The following is a 14,039-nucleotide window of genomic DNA, read 5'->3' on the forward strand; positions in this document are numbered from 1 at the left end:
GTATGTTTATCTACTCTTTAAGAAAATTTTCTGTAAAAAATTTTGTTATCATCTCAGAAATCTTGAAAAAGATTTTTCAAGTGTTATAATATCTTGCTAGATTGTAGCAAAGTGTGATAAGTGAATCAAGACAAGATCACTCTTGAGATTTTTATTATGATAGCAAGCACCCATTGAAACTTATGATTTTAGTTGAAATTCTCAAGTGTGATCTTGAGAACTGAACGTAGCCCAAGTTTGTAGCTAAATCAGTATAAATCTCTGTGTGTTATCTCCTTTCCTCACTCTTTAACTCTTTACTCCTTGTAAGTTTTCAAAAATTTTTAGTGTTATCCAATTCACTCCCTTCTTAGATGCCAACCTATTCTAATGCTCTCTTAACAATCTTTGGCATACTTACCTCACCACATTTATATTTAGACCTAAGAACTTGGACCCATAAAACACCAGGATTATCGATCAACCCCTAACAGAGCTTCCAAATAAAAGAGTTATTTTGATACTTTAGGTTCTTGATTCCCAAACCACCATGATCCTTGTGCAAAAGATGCGCCTTTCTAAAGTGTCCATCATTTCCCCACAGGAACTCACGACTGGCTTTCCCTAAATCATTCAAAATACCATTCGGAAGAAGGATAGTCTGCATGTAGAAGAGGCATTAAAATGTACTGCTGAGTGACAGAAAGCAGCAACGGAAATTAAGCTTATATGTTATTATCTATGCTGAAAGGTATTGTAGTAAGAAATCTGAAAAGCTTATATATTAGTAGATAGATGCGTTTGAGTGCAACATGAAAAGATGATTAGACATCAATAAATGAAAAGAAGTCCTCAAAGAGCTCAATGTGGCAACATGAAAAATGCCTTTACAGAAGGCAGAAGAACATTGGGAAAAAAGGCAGTAGAATACAAAATGCTTTTACTTCATCGATGACAGCCTGCAGCTGCATGATAATTGGCAAGACCTCCAAATGTTTGACCGACAAGTACATGAGTTTACCTAGTGAGCAGAAATCGATCAAATATAATTAAGAAAGAAGCAAAAGAGAAAAAAACTAAAGTGACTTGTCAGCTTTACCTGAAAGAAAAATAGGTGAGTAGCTAAATTGCTCAATCTTTGAACCGGAGGCCAGCAGGACAAAAACAACCCTTAGTGCGCTATCATTTGTATCACTGCAATCAGATTGGCTATAGCAAAATATTGATAAGGGGCCCCAATCCACTTAATTTCCAAATTCAAGTAGTGGATCAACTACCAGGATAAAAATCAACAATTATTTGACTGGGAAAATTAATTGAGAATCTAGAAGATTCATTCTAAAACATAAAAGAATTACTTGTAAAGTTAGACACGTAAAAGGCACGCAACAATTCATTTGCTCGAGTTTTATTGTTTTATTACAAGGGTCTAGGTAATTTTTTATGCGGCACTTCGAAGTTCATTTATTGATATCACTGGCTAAGACAACTTGTTCCTTGATTTAACCATAGTATGGTTTCAAAAATTATTCAGTTTTTACCAACACAGATTCATTAGTTACAGTATGGTATAATTTCAATCAAATTTTATTGTTACTCACTAATTTTTCCTTGGACTACTAGTTGGCAACGCTTTTAAAGATTCAAAAGCTTAACTTGATGCATTACCATGTGGTTTCAGATATTATTGAGTTGTCATCATTCTAAAATTTTAAGGGTCTATTTACTAGAGTTAGAAATAAGGGTCGGGCCTGAAGGGTCAGGCTTAAAAGCTCTATTTAAATAAGGGTTCGGGTTTTAAAAATAATTTTTTTTTCAAAATAATCAGGTTTGAAGGCTTGGCCCTGATAAGTCCTGTAAAAAAAGGCTTGGGCTCGGGTAGCCCTTCAAACCCTATTATATTATTATTATTATTATTATTTTTGGTGGAACATGTGTTTGAAACCAATGACTTGCTCACCTGATCCTACACACATTATATTATTATTAATTCTAATTTATTCTAAAATTAATTTAATATAATTTAATAAATATCAATTTATAATATAAAATTCCTGATACTTTTTATTTTTCTATAATTATTATGTTTGTGTATTTATAAAAAATAAATTATTTTTTAACCAAGATTTAAATTTTATTACTAGACTTCTAAATGTGTGTTGTTTAATTTTTAAAAAATTATGAGAATTTTATTTTTTTAAATTTCAAAATATTTTAATTAATTTATAATGTTTAATTTTATTTTTATTATTTTTATTTTTTTGAAAAAGAGCTTATGGGCCCTACCCTAAGCCCTTCACATAAAGGTCGAGTTTAAAAAATAAGGTTCAAAATAGAGAATTAGGATTTAGGGCTCTATATTCCTAAATCTAAAAGAGACCACCTGTGAAGAAGGATGTGGATTCTCTTCTTTTTCCCTCTTCACTTCCAATGATGAAAACGAGAATAGGAAGCATCTTTTGAATTTAATAATCAAAAGAGAATATGAAGCATTTTTCTTGGTAAGAAAATAGGAAAATAAATCCAAAACCAAAGGCACGATTTTTTATTTTTTTTAATTTGAGAACCTGTCAAGACAATCACGTGACCATCCCGCGAGGGCGATCCTCTGCGGCCAAGCTGAGCCAAACAGTTTTGGAGTAGCTGACCAGTGTTCACGCTCTGGTCACGTAATCTTCAGTCATCATTTAAATGCTTATTTAAATTTTAAGTGAGTATAATAAATTATAAAAATAATTAATTAAATGATAAATTTTAATCATAATTAATTATATTATAACACAATTTATTTAAATATTATTTTTTTAAAATAATTTTAACAAAGCTGAAAATATTTGAATAATTTAATCAGAATCAATTTTAACTATATAAATTACTATATAATTTAATTCTTAAATATCAAACATTAATTTTTTGAGGATATAAAGTTTAAATTTTATTAACAAAAAGAGCAGAGAAGAAAGTTTAGTTTTATTTTGATTAAATTATGTTTTTTTAATTTTTTCTTGGACTTTTTTTTGTAATTTCCCCCAATGTTTTTGATTAGTTTTTTGCAGAACGCTTGGTTTTTCAGCTTTTAAATAAAATTAATTTTTGACCCAAAAATCGATTAACTCATTTTATGAGTGGTTAGATAATTTTTATTTTTAATCAATTTTCTTTTAAATAATCGATTAAATGCGTTATCCAAACGCACGCCCAAGTTGTGGTCCTTGTCTCTTTAAAACTCAAGGACATAGAAGTACGAGCTTATAGAATAGTTCCCATTCAAGTAAGGTCGTAAAGCACGGTTTAAAGTGAGATTGGGAAAACGAAATAAACAGATAAAATCGAATAGCAAGGTAGTGATGCCACATGTTATATAAACTATGTCATGTGAGTTCAGAGACGGAGTCTGTATGCAGGCACATGATGGCAACCAAGAAAAGCCACCGTCACTAGTCAGGAAGCCCCTAAAGTGTAACAATTTTCTGTTTACTAGCTCAGTTTATAGACCTCTATTCATAACATATTATTAAGGTTATTTAGTTATTTAATTTACACTAAGCGGATTCCTAAACCTAAATTCAATCAACCAATTCGGCCATACTCAAAATATTTTATTATATCCTTAATAATATCTCATAACTAAATGATATCTTAAATTGATATATTAGATTTAAATTTTTTTTTATAAACATAATATAATATATATAATTATAATATGCGATAAAACATCTAACACGTTGTGCCCCGAAGTCCAAACGGTCTCCAATGAGTTCCTAAGCTTGAGATTTCTTATGGGTTTTCGTTCTCAACAAGAGGAACAAGATTTTGGACCCCAAGTTTGAAGCTTTCCTTGTATTCTTTTCTCAATTTGGATTGGATACTATTTGAGCTTCAAGTTTAGAGCTTCGTCTCAGTTTCTCTTTTTCTGAAGGAGGATATCAAGTTCAGAATATATGTTTCGTGAATATTGCATTGTGGGATCCAGATGGCCACTACAATAATTTTGGACAGAGTCTACGTCCTGCGTTTAGGAGCACTTGTCGGAGCTACGTCAATCTTGCTATGGGTGAGGCTAATATGTGCCGATTAAAAAGAAGCTTAACAAAGCTTCCATGGCTGCCTCCACCAACACTCATGGACCTGTGAGGTGTCAAAGAAGACAGGTCCAAACCTGCACTTTGTGTGTCTAGCTTAGCTTGCCACGTGTATATTGGGTCAAAACAAGTAGTATGTGTGCCAATGGATAGGATGACATTGCGCTCATTTTGAAAGTTGGAGGGCAATAAAAAATTCTGGGATAAATTTATCTTTTAACCTTTTATATTATACGATCGATGTATGAAAATTATATATATATATATATATATATATATATTAAACATATAGGATCATTTGTTACAATTTTCTTTCCATTGAGAAGATAGTAGCTAAAAAAGATTTGCAAAGTTTTGTGAAGTCTTCTTGGTCTCAAGTCGTACTTCTAGATTTTGGCTAAAAAAAAAAATGGTATTTTCAGATAATAACGAACCACAACTAATAAATAGGAAAGCTAAATTGAAATAAAATATAAAGTGAGAGGGTCAAAATCTAAGTTAGTATTTTTATAAGTAAACATTTTAATTTTTTTTAAAAGAATAGTGAAGTTTCTTGATCATCTACAGGAGACAGTAATTTGAAACAAGTTCGATGGACCTATCCAAATAAGTTTGAAAAATCTTATGATCAAGTTTTGGAGTTTAAAAATTTTTTCATTTCATATTTATTTAGGCCACTCGAATAAACTTGAACCCAAATGAATTTAGTTTCAATAACTGAATTTGCACTCCTAAATCAAGTTTTAATTAATAATTGTTTGATTTGAATTTTAAAAAATATTTTAAAAATAAATACAAGAGGTAATTTATATGCTTTCATTTCTACTCTTTCAATGCTTAGTTTCACTTTAATAAGGTTAAGGAAAAAAATGCGTTGTAATGTCAAGTTTCTTGAAATTAAATATATGCCTCTCTTGACCAAATAAGAACTTTTGTTTAAGATTAAAAAAATAAATTATCTTTATATAGTTTATGGGCCATTTGTTTCAACTTATTATTTTATAAAAAAATCACTTATTTTCTTAAAAAGTTATCTTCTGAGTTTAAAGGTCCGCTTATTTCAGCTTATTTTATTAAAAAATACTTGAAAAATATATTCCTTGACTTTTTATGATATTTATTTAAAATTTTAAAAATAATTAAAATAAAAAAGTAGATTTTTTATTATTTTAAGAAACTATTTTGAATAGCTTCTGAAAATAATCTCATATAGTGCATGAGAGAGAGTGCTTTAAAGATATTGGGTACATGAAGATATTATAAAATTTTAAATTAACAAAATAATAAGTCATTTTTGTAAATAAAAAATCAAGGAAGATATCATAAAATTTAAATATAACTAATCACTAATCATCATCATTATTATTATAACCAAATATAAAATAATGTTTATTTTTATAAAATAAATATCTTTTTATAAAATTTTTAAACAATTTAAAAATTACTTATTTTTTAATTTTAAACAAATGGGCAGTAAATGACATCTGTTTAAAATTTTAAAAATACTCAAAATATGAAAAAAAAAAGTTAGATCTTTAATTATTTTAAGAATATACTTTTTCTTTAATTTTGACCTAGTGAGCCTCGAAACTTAATTCACCTAAATTTTTTGATTATTAAAAAAAAGCTACTTTTTTGGGTCATGCTAAAAATATACTTTGAGTAGCTTTTGAAAATAATTTGATGAGATATGTGAAAGAAAATGATTCGAAAAAGAGCAATATATAAAAATATCATAAAATTTTAAGATAAGTAAATAATAAATTATTTTTATAAGAAAATCAAAGAAGATATCAAAATTTAAAAATAACTAACTAATATTACTTTTATTCTTGTACCTAGACATAAAATAATGTTTATTTTTTATAAAATCTTGATAAAATAAATCTCTTTTTATAAAATCTTCAAATTATATAAAAATTACTTATTTGAAAATGATTTAATCTTAAACAAAGCAAGCTCTAGACGTTTTAAAAAAAACAGAGATTTTCTCTGCAGATATTTTATAAAAAAATGATATTATTTTATATTTAGTTACAATAATAAAAATATTTATTTAATTTTTTTAAAATTTTATAATATCTTCCTTAATTTTTTATAAAAATAATTTATAGAAAAATTACTAAAAAAATTAATTTTGTTAATAAAAATATTTATTATTTTATTATTTTATAATTTTATAATACCTCTATATATCCCAAATATCACTTTTTTTAAAAAAATTACTTTGTAAAATTTTATAATATTTATTTAAATTTTTAAAAATAACAAAATCTAGAATAAATAAATTTTAAATTATTTTCAGAAATTACTTTTATAAGCTTATGATGAAAGAGATTATTTCAAAAATACAAGATACACAATCATATCATATGATTTAAAATAATTATTTTTATAAAATAGAAATATTAAAAGATATAATAAAATTTTAAAATAAATAATTAATTATCACTTTTTATTATAAATAAATATAAAACATATGTCAGCCTTTTTTAAGATCTTTATCCCTTCTTTGCTGGTGCAAAACAAAAAACAAAAAACAAAAAATAATACTATAAAAACTCGCACATATCATTATATATTCCCTCGCCACCCTCTTCCTCACAAAATCCCTTCACCGTCCCACTCTTAGTACCTCTCTTGCCTACCGCCAGCGGCCCTCGCTCCATATTGCTTGGCGAAACGAGTTCGACGGCAACCCTCCCTCTCACATAAGAAGTCATATTCTTGTTTCGCAGAGAGGTTAGGTAACACTGGTTGTTGAGAAATATTAGCGGTGATTCCAGAACGCAAAAACAAGAGTAGAGTAGAGCTGCTTCGGCTGCAACGTGGTTTAGGGGCAAACTGGGTTTTTCAGAAGGTTAGCTTGAAACGTACACAGAAATTTTATACTTCATGATTTTTTTGCTGACAGATTTTTAAGGAAAAATAATAATAATTTTTTTAAAATATATAAATGATAATTTAATCCCTTAAAACGTCATAATTTTTTAAAAATCTTTAGGAACAATTTTGTCATTAATAAATTTATATAAATTATCAAATTATCCTTGCTAAAAATAAATGATTCACAAGTTTTATTTAAATATTTATAAATTTTTTTCTTATATTCACAATAATTCAACAGTAAATAAGAAATTAATATGTGAAGCTGTAATTTGTTATTGCATTGTTATAAATATAAAAAAAAGTTATGGATATTTAAATAAAACTTGTAAATAATTTATTTTCAACAAGGTTGATTTGATAATTTATATAAATTTATTAATGACAAAAAAGTTTTTAAAGACTTCAAAAAATTATGACATTTTGAAAAACTAAATTATCATTTATATATTTTAGAGAAATTTTATTGTCAAGGCCAGTTGTTTCCTTTTTTTAATAAAAAAATTACTTTTTTTAAAAAAAATTACTTTATGAGGTTTTATGATATTTATTGAAAAATTTAAAGAAAAAAGGTATCTAATCATTTTCTTAAACAAAACTATATTAGCTTCAGCATAATTAATTGTTCCTTTGTTCATTAAAAAAATTAAATAGCACGTTTTTTTTAAATTACAAAATAAATAATTATTAGATAGTTTATGAACTTTATAAAAAGAGGTAAACATTATTTTATTTTTTTAACAATAATAAAAATTAACTATTAGTTAATTTTTTTCTATTTTATAAAAATAATTTATTATTTAATTATTTTAAAATTTTATGGTATCTTATTATATCTCTTTTTTCAAAGACATTCTCTTTTATTTTCGAAGGTTTTAATAACACAAATTTTTGTTTTGTGATTATAATCTAAAGTGATATATAAAAGAAAATGTTTTAAAAAAATAGGATATACACGTAGGTAATATATAATTTTAAATTAATTAAATAATAAATAATTTTTATATAATAAATTAAATTAATAACTACTTTTTTATTATTGTAACCAAACATAAAATAATTAATGTTAAAAATGGTTAAATATATTTTAAAATTAAACCTTAAAATAATTAGGGTAGCATTTGGATTAATAAATTTAGATTTAAATTTTATATTTAAAATCTGGCATTTTAAATATTTAATTTAGAATTTATATATTCACTATCCTTTATTTGGGTAGTTTAAAAAATTTTAAATAAAGAAAATTAATGATTTGAGTTTCAAAAAAAAATTAAAAGTGATAAGTTTATCTATATTTTTCAATCAAAGAGATACAAAAAAAAAAAGATACAAGAATCGTTGTTAAAAATACGAAAAGGTGTAAGAGAAATTTAAAATTTACAAAAGAAAAATAAATGTAATAAGAGATGGCAAATCCAAATCCATATAATTTTGTTTATTCAAATGAGTGATTTGATCTAAATCTAATTATAAATTTAAATCCTCATTAATCCAAATACATCATAAAGTAATTTTTTAGGGAAATGATTTAGTGAAGTGAAATATATTTTTGTTTATTTTCTTAAAATTTTAATTTATTTAAATTAAATAGGATAAATTTGCCTATTGGCAAAAAAATCTTTTATCCAAAAAATATGGATTAAATTTTTGAAAATTTAGTAACATAACTAGTATATATTAATATACAAGAGTTTTATTATTGATATACAATAGTATCTTATTGACAAATATAATAAATTGATTACAAAGCAAAATATAATAAATGTTTGGTTGCTTGTGTTGTTTTGTTTGGATTTATAACATAAGTTATATTTACAAAGGTCACAATTAAATATTACTATTACAGTACGGAGATATCAGATAAATAGCAAACATTTCCCCGTCTGCTTCAAAATTTTAAGCACAGTTTCAATGTTTGCATGCACTGCATTTCTAATAATCTGAATTCTCTATTCAAGCAGTTGTATTGGCAGCATGTCACGTAAGGTGAATTACAGACTTGATTATGATGATTACGATGACTATGAAGACTATGATTATGATGTCGAAATAAAAGAAAATGGTTAGTGTATTTCACTTCGTTTACGTCTCTACATGTTGGTTTTCTGGATTAGTGATTACTTTATATCTTGCTTTGACCGAACCTTCTTTGATCTTTACTGTATTTGTTAGTAGTTGTTTACCTTCACCTCTAATATTTCGTCCAAAATGTTGTGGACGTCATTTAATGAGTGACATAAAAGAAACAATTCTTAAACAAATATCACATTTGAATTTTTTATCTCTTTTACGAGACCTAAATCTATATTCATCTTTCTCTAATGGATACAAGGTGGGCAAGCACCATGCTTCCCCCCATGTTACAGGTTTTTTTTTTGTTAATAAATTTGGTTTTTTAAGGAAAAATATAATCATTAGTTCTTATATTTTCATCAAATTTTTGCTTTTAGTCCCTATAATTTTTTTTTAAGTATTTTCTGTAGATATAAATTCAACAAGATTGGGTGTTGTTTGTTCCTTAAATCCTTAAAAATGTTAAATTACATGGATTATAAGGACTGAAAAAAAATTACAAGGATTAAAAGGAAAGCTGATAAAACTATAGGGACTAATGTTTGTATTTTTCCCTTTTTTATTTGTAAAAATGATAAAATTAATTGTAACCACCCCATTTGGTGCTGCTTTTTTTTTTTTTTTCCTTTTCATTTTGGCCTCTCCATATGTTGTCCTCTGCCTGGGTCATTGAGCTTCTCAGGAAGATAGGAATGTTGTCAAGTCTTGTTCTTTGCACAAACCAGCTTACTACTACTTTTTGATAACAGGAGAAGGACCTGAAACTAATAAAAAGCAAGAGGCTAAAGGATTTTGGAGATGCTCTATTTGCACTTATGATAATGAGGAGGACATGAATATATGTGATATTTGTGGTGTTGTGCGTTATCCTTTAGTTAATGCAGGAGCTTCTGAGAATAACAAAACAGGTTGGTTATTTAATGATAGTGTAATACAAGATGTGACTTAGTTTGTATTTCGTGTGACAAGGATATTTTTTGCACTCCATTTATCACTATCCCTCTCACCCTCCCCCTTCTTCATCCCCGGGTTTGCATTTAGTTCTTTCTACTCCCCAGGGTCCAAAACTTATAAAACACTAAAATAGATAGAAAAATTTTCTCCCCATCTTAGTCTATTGAGTATATTGTCTCACTTAGCTAAAGGAGTAGTACTTCCAGGTTGAGCTTACTTTCATGTTAAAAAATATTCTTTTCCCCTGCAGATATATTTCTTTTCTTTTTAGTGATGTATTCTTTATTTATTAAATATCAAATAATAATAAAAAATGATTTGCAATGCTCTTCAAAGTTAAGAGACACTAAGATGAAATTTGATGGGTTAGATCTAGTAAAAAAGACAAACATTTAATGCCTAATCATACATCAAATAAAATTGTTTCTAATATGAAGACACCTGTAAACGATAAAAAACTGTTATTTTTAATACTTTTTGCAAATATTGTTTTACTACATCTTCTAGAAATTGTATGGGAAGATGTTAAAGGTGTTTGTGTTCTATATCCTTTGCAATGAGAAGGTGGTATGATGGATTGATAGTTATAGAAATGTGGTCCTATTGGGTCTTAAAAGGATTTAATAGGTAAACATGTCTTTTGCAATTGTGGCTGCTTATGAAATCACGTATCAGATACTTTTTGAGATAGTAAATAATTTTTTTTCCTTTCTTTTTAATTCTTGCAATAAAAAATGTTCAACGTTGTTCTTCTAAAAGGAAAAGAAACCAGCCTGAACCTGAACTTTTGTTACGGTCCAACTCTTTCATCTGGGTCTTTAAGCTGCGAATTTAGCTCTGTGACTTTTACCCAAAAAAAAAATGAAATAAAAGAAACGAAAATTGGAGAAAATGATAAGTGGAATTGCAAAGTAGGTTTCATATAAATGTTAACTTCAAATCTTAATTCCTTGCGCACCAACATGTATTGATCTTGTTTCTCTCATGCTTGCAGGCACAGTTACTGACACTAAAAGTTCTTGCGTTTCATCAAGCATTACACAGAGTAATGAACTGAAAGCACAGTCAAATGGTGAAAGTTCTGTCAACTCATCATCTTTGGTTCAGAAGGGCAGGCAGTATAGTTATGCCAAGAGCAAGCTTTTTAAGGACGTAGCTTTTGTTCTAGAAACAAGTAATAAAACTTCAGGCAGCTTATCAGCATCTTCTGCAAAAGGCAAAGGTAAAATGAGTAAAATCAAGTCATCCAATGATCGCAAAATTGATATGCAATCCAGTGAAGAATTGTCGGATAGTTTGTCTACACTGCTGAAAGTCGGGGACAGTGGTGGTAAAATTTATTTTTCTTCTAGCAAAGATGTCAGGCCTGAAAGTAGTTCTCTTGATGTAAGAACTGGAAAGTCAGATAATACTACTTCTAAAGGATCTCATCCACAACTACCTTACAAACCAGAAGAATGGATGCTCCCTCAACAAGGTGAAGATACATTGACACAGCTGAATCTTGCAGTTGTAAGCCAATAATTTCTTCTATCTTATGTTCAGTAAAAAAAAATTCCAACAATTATTTTCTCTAAATTTTCCAATATTTGTTGATTTTAGGTTGGTCATGTTGATTCTGGGAAGTCAACGCTCTCAGGTAGACTATTACATTTGTTGGGACGAATTACTCCGAAAGAAATGCACAAATATGAAAAGGAGTCCAAGTTGCAGGTAATCTCTTTTTTTTGATAGTGCTTCTAAAACTTAATGTGTTGTGTTCATGCACTAATTCCATCGCCCTACTTTTTTCCCTTTCAATCAGGGTAAAGGATCCTTCGCTTATGCTTGGGCACTGGATGAAAGTTCTGAAGAAAGGGAAAGGGGATTAACTATGACAGTTGCTGTGGCATATTTAGACACTAAGAAATATAATGTTGTTGTGCTTGACTCCCCCGGCCATAAAGATTTTGTTCCAAACATGATTTCTGGGGCAACACAAGCTGATGCTGCAATTCTTGTTGTTGATGCATCAATTGGTGCGTATGAAGCAGGAATGGATAGTGACAAAGGACAAACAAAGGAGCATGCACAGCTTATCAGAAGTTTTGGTGTTGACCAGGTTATTGTTGCAATAAATAAGATGGATGCTGTGGGATACTCTAAAGATCGATTTGAGTTAATTAGACAGCAATTGGGAGTGTTTTCTCCGGAGATGTGGTTTTAAAGACTCTTCGGTATCATGGATTGCCTTGAGCGTCATAGAAAATCAAAATTTAGTGTCATCTCCTTCTGATGTTCGTCTCAAGACCTGGTAAGTCGTCTCATTACTATGGTTAAGATATTTGTGTGTTGCTTTGTGGGGAAAGGGATTGGACAAGCCTAGTTTGTTTTCGTTTGTTTGGGGAGGATCTCTTGTCCTCTGTTTTTGCACTTTACTATTGCTCTTTCATCTGACTAATAAATTCTTTTATCGTCTAAAAATAAATAGGGGTTGAGGGCTAGTGTTGTTTACATTGTTATTGAGCCTTTTGACACCATATATTGATTGGCCCTCATTTCCTCTCCCCACTTTCTCTCCTTATAGTTATATATGCTTGTCTTGATTTTCAACAGGTATAAAGGACCCTATCTGTTAGATGCTATTGATTCGCTCCAACCTCCAACTAGAGAATTATCAAAGCCTCTATTAATGCCAATATGTGATATTATCAAATCACCTACGCTTGGACAGGCCTCTGCCTGTGGTAAATTAGAAGCCGGAGCTCTTCGGATCGGATCAAAGGTACATGATGGGCCAGTGTTATTATAGAGGTTCTATAGATTGTCAATTGAAAAGTCAAATTAGTTATTCTCCAAACTTGAGTGTTTTGAAGCTGAACTTTTCTGAAACTTGTTCTCTGAGGGTCTTTCGCAGCCATTCTTAGTTTTAAAGCATAATTTTTTGTTCTCGATTGACCTCCCTCCCTCCTATTTCGTACCAACCTCAAGCACCATCTTATATCCGCCCCTGGAATAGGAATTGCTCTTGTCCTTGTCAAAAATAATCTCCTATGTAACATTTTACCCTTCATGTTGGTTTTGCTCAGTTGAATAGGTATGCATGCATGTCTTCTTGTTGTCAAAAATTTTTATTTCTTTTCAACTGTCTGAAATTGTAGGTCTTGGTTATGCCTTCGGCTGTTTTGGGGACGGTTCGCACATTGGAGCGTGATTCTAATGCTTGCACTATTGCAAGAGCTGGAGATAATGTAGCCGTCACATTGAATGGTGTAGGTGCAAGTCATGTAATGTCAGGAGGAGTATTATGCCATCCTGATTTTCCTGTTGCAGTTGCAAGTCATTTGGAGTTGAAGGTGCTTGTTTTGGAAGGTGCCAATCCCATATTGGTAGGATCGCAGGTAGGAGCTGTGTAAGATCTCGCTTGTTGCTTATTTTATGGAAGAGACAAAGGAAAAATTCAATTTTTTTTTTTTAATTTCTTACTTGTGCAGGTAGAGTTTCATATACACCACGCCAAAGAGCCTGCCAAAGTTTCAAAAATATTGTCAGTACTTGATCCAAAGACTGGGGAGATGACAAAAAAGTTCCCTCGCTGTCTCATTGCAAAGCAGAGTGCAGTAGTTGAGGTAAATAAACAAAAAAGCTGTCCTAACAATCTCTCTTTCTCTCACAATTCCTCCTTCTTTATAGTCCCAGACGCCACACAAACATGGAGTAAATTTAGTTGTCTCTGATTTCAGGTAATTTTACAAGAGCCAGTCTGTGTGGTAGAATCCTCCAACTGTAAAACTCTTGGAAGGGTGTCTCTAAGAGCACTAGGAAGAACAATTGCAATTGGACTTGTTACCCAGATAATCAAGACGCCCTAAGCACGCGTGTCATCATATTAGCAAGCCATGTCAGCTCCATTTTTACTTTGGCGTTGACACACGGACAATATTAATCTTTTGGCAATTTTAGTTTATATTTTCAGGATATTATTCTTTATAGCATCATTTATTAAGCATTTTTTTGTGGTGTAATCTATTGCCTTAGCTTTCCTCATCAAATCAAATTTGATTCTCCATGCATTAAAAAAATAGT

The 14,039-nt window shown here is 29.2% G+C and overlaps 1 non-coding gene and 1 pseudogene across 1 annotated transcript; one reads left to right on the top strand and one right to left on the bottom strand.

The window, feature by feature from the left end:
* Positions 1–2,549: 2,549 nt before the first annotated feature.
* LOC129294970 (small nucleolar RNA U3) lies at positions 2,550–2,741 on the bottom strand. The gene has a single exon (XR_008589472.1). It is a non-coding gene; the product is annotated as a small nucleolar RNA U3 (small nucleolar RNA).
* A 6,180-nt stretch (positions 2,742–8,921) lies between these two features.
* LOC129294968 (uncharacterized) lies at positions 8,922–13,825 on the top strand (annotated as a pseudogene).
* Positions 13,826–14,039: the final 214 nt, after the last annotated feature.

The sequence above is a fragment of the Prosopis cineraria genome, unplaced genomic scaffold (assembly GCF_029017545.1).
Source record: "Prosopis cineraria cultivar Desert tree isolate PC_DT_omini unplaced genomic scaffold, ASM2901754v1 PC29, whole genome shotgun sequence".
Lineage (NCBI taxonomy): Eukaryota > Viridiplantae > Streptophyta > Magnoliopsida > Fabales > Fabaceae > Prosopis > Prosopis cineraria.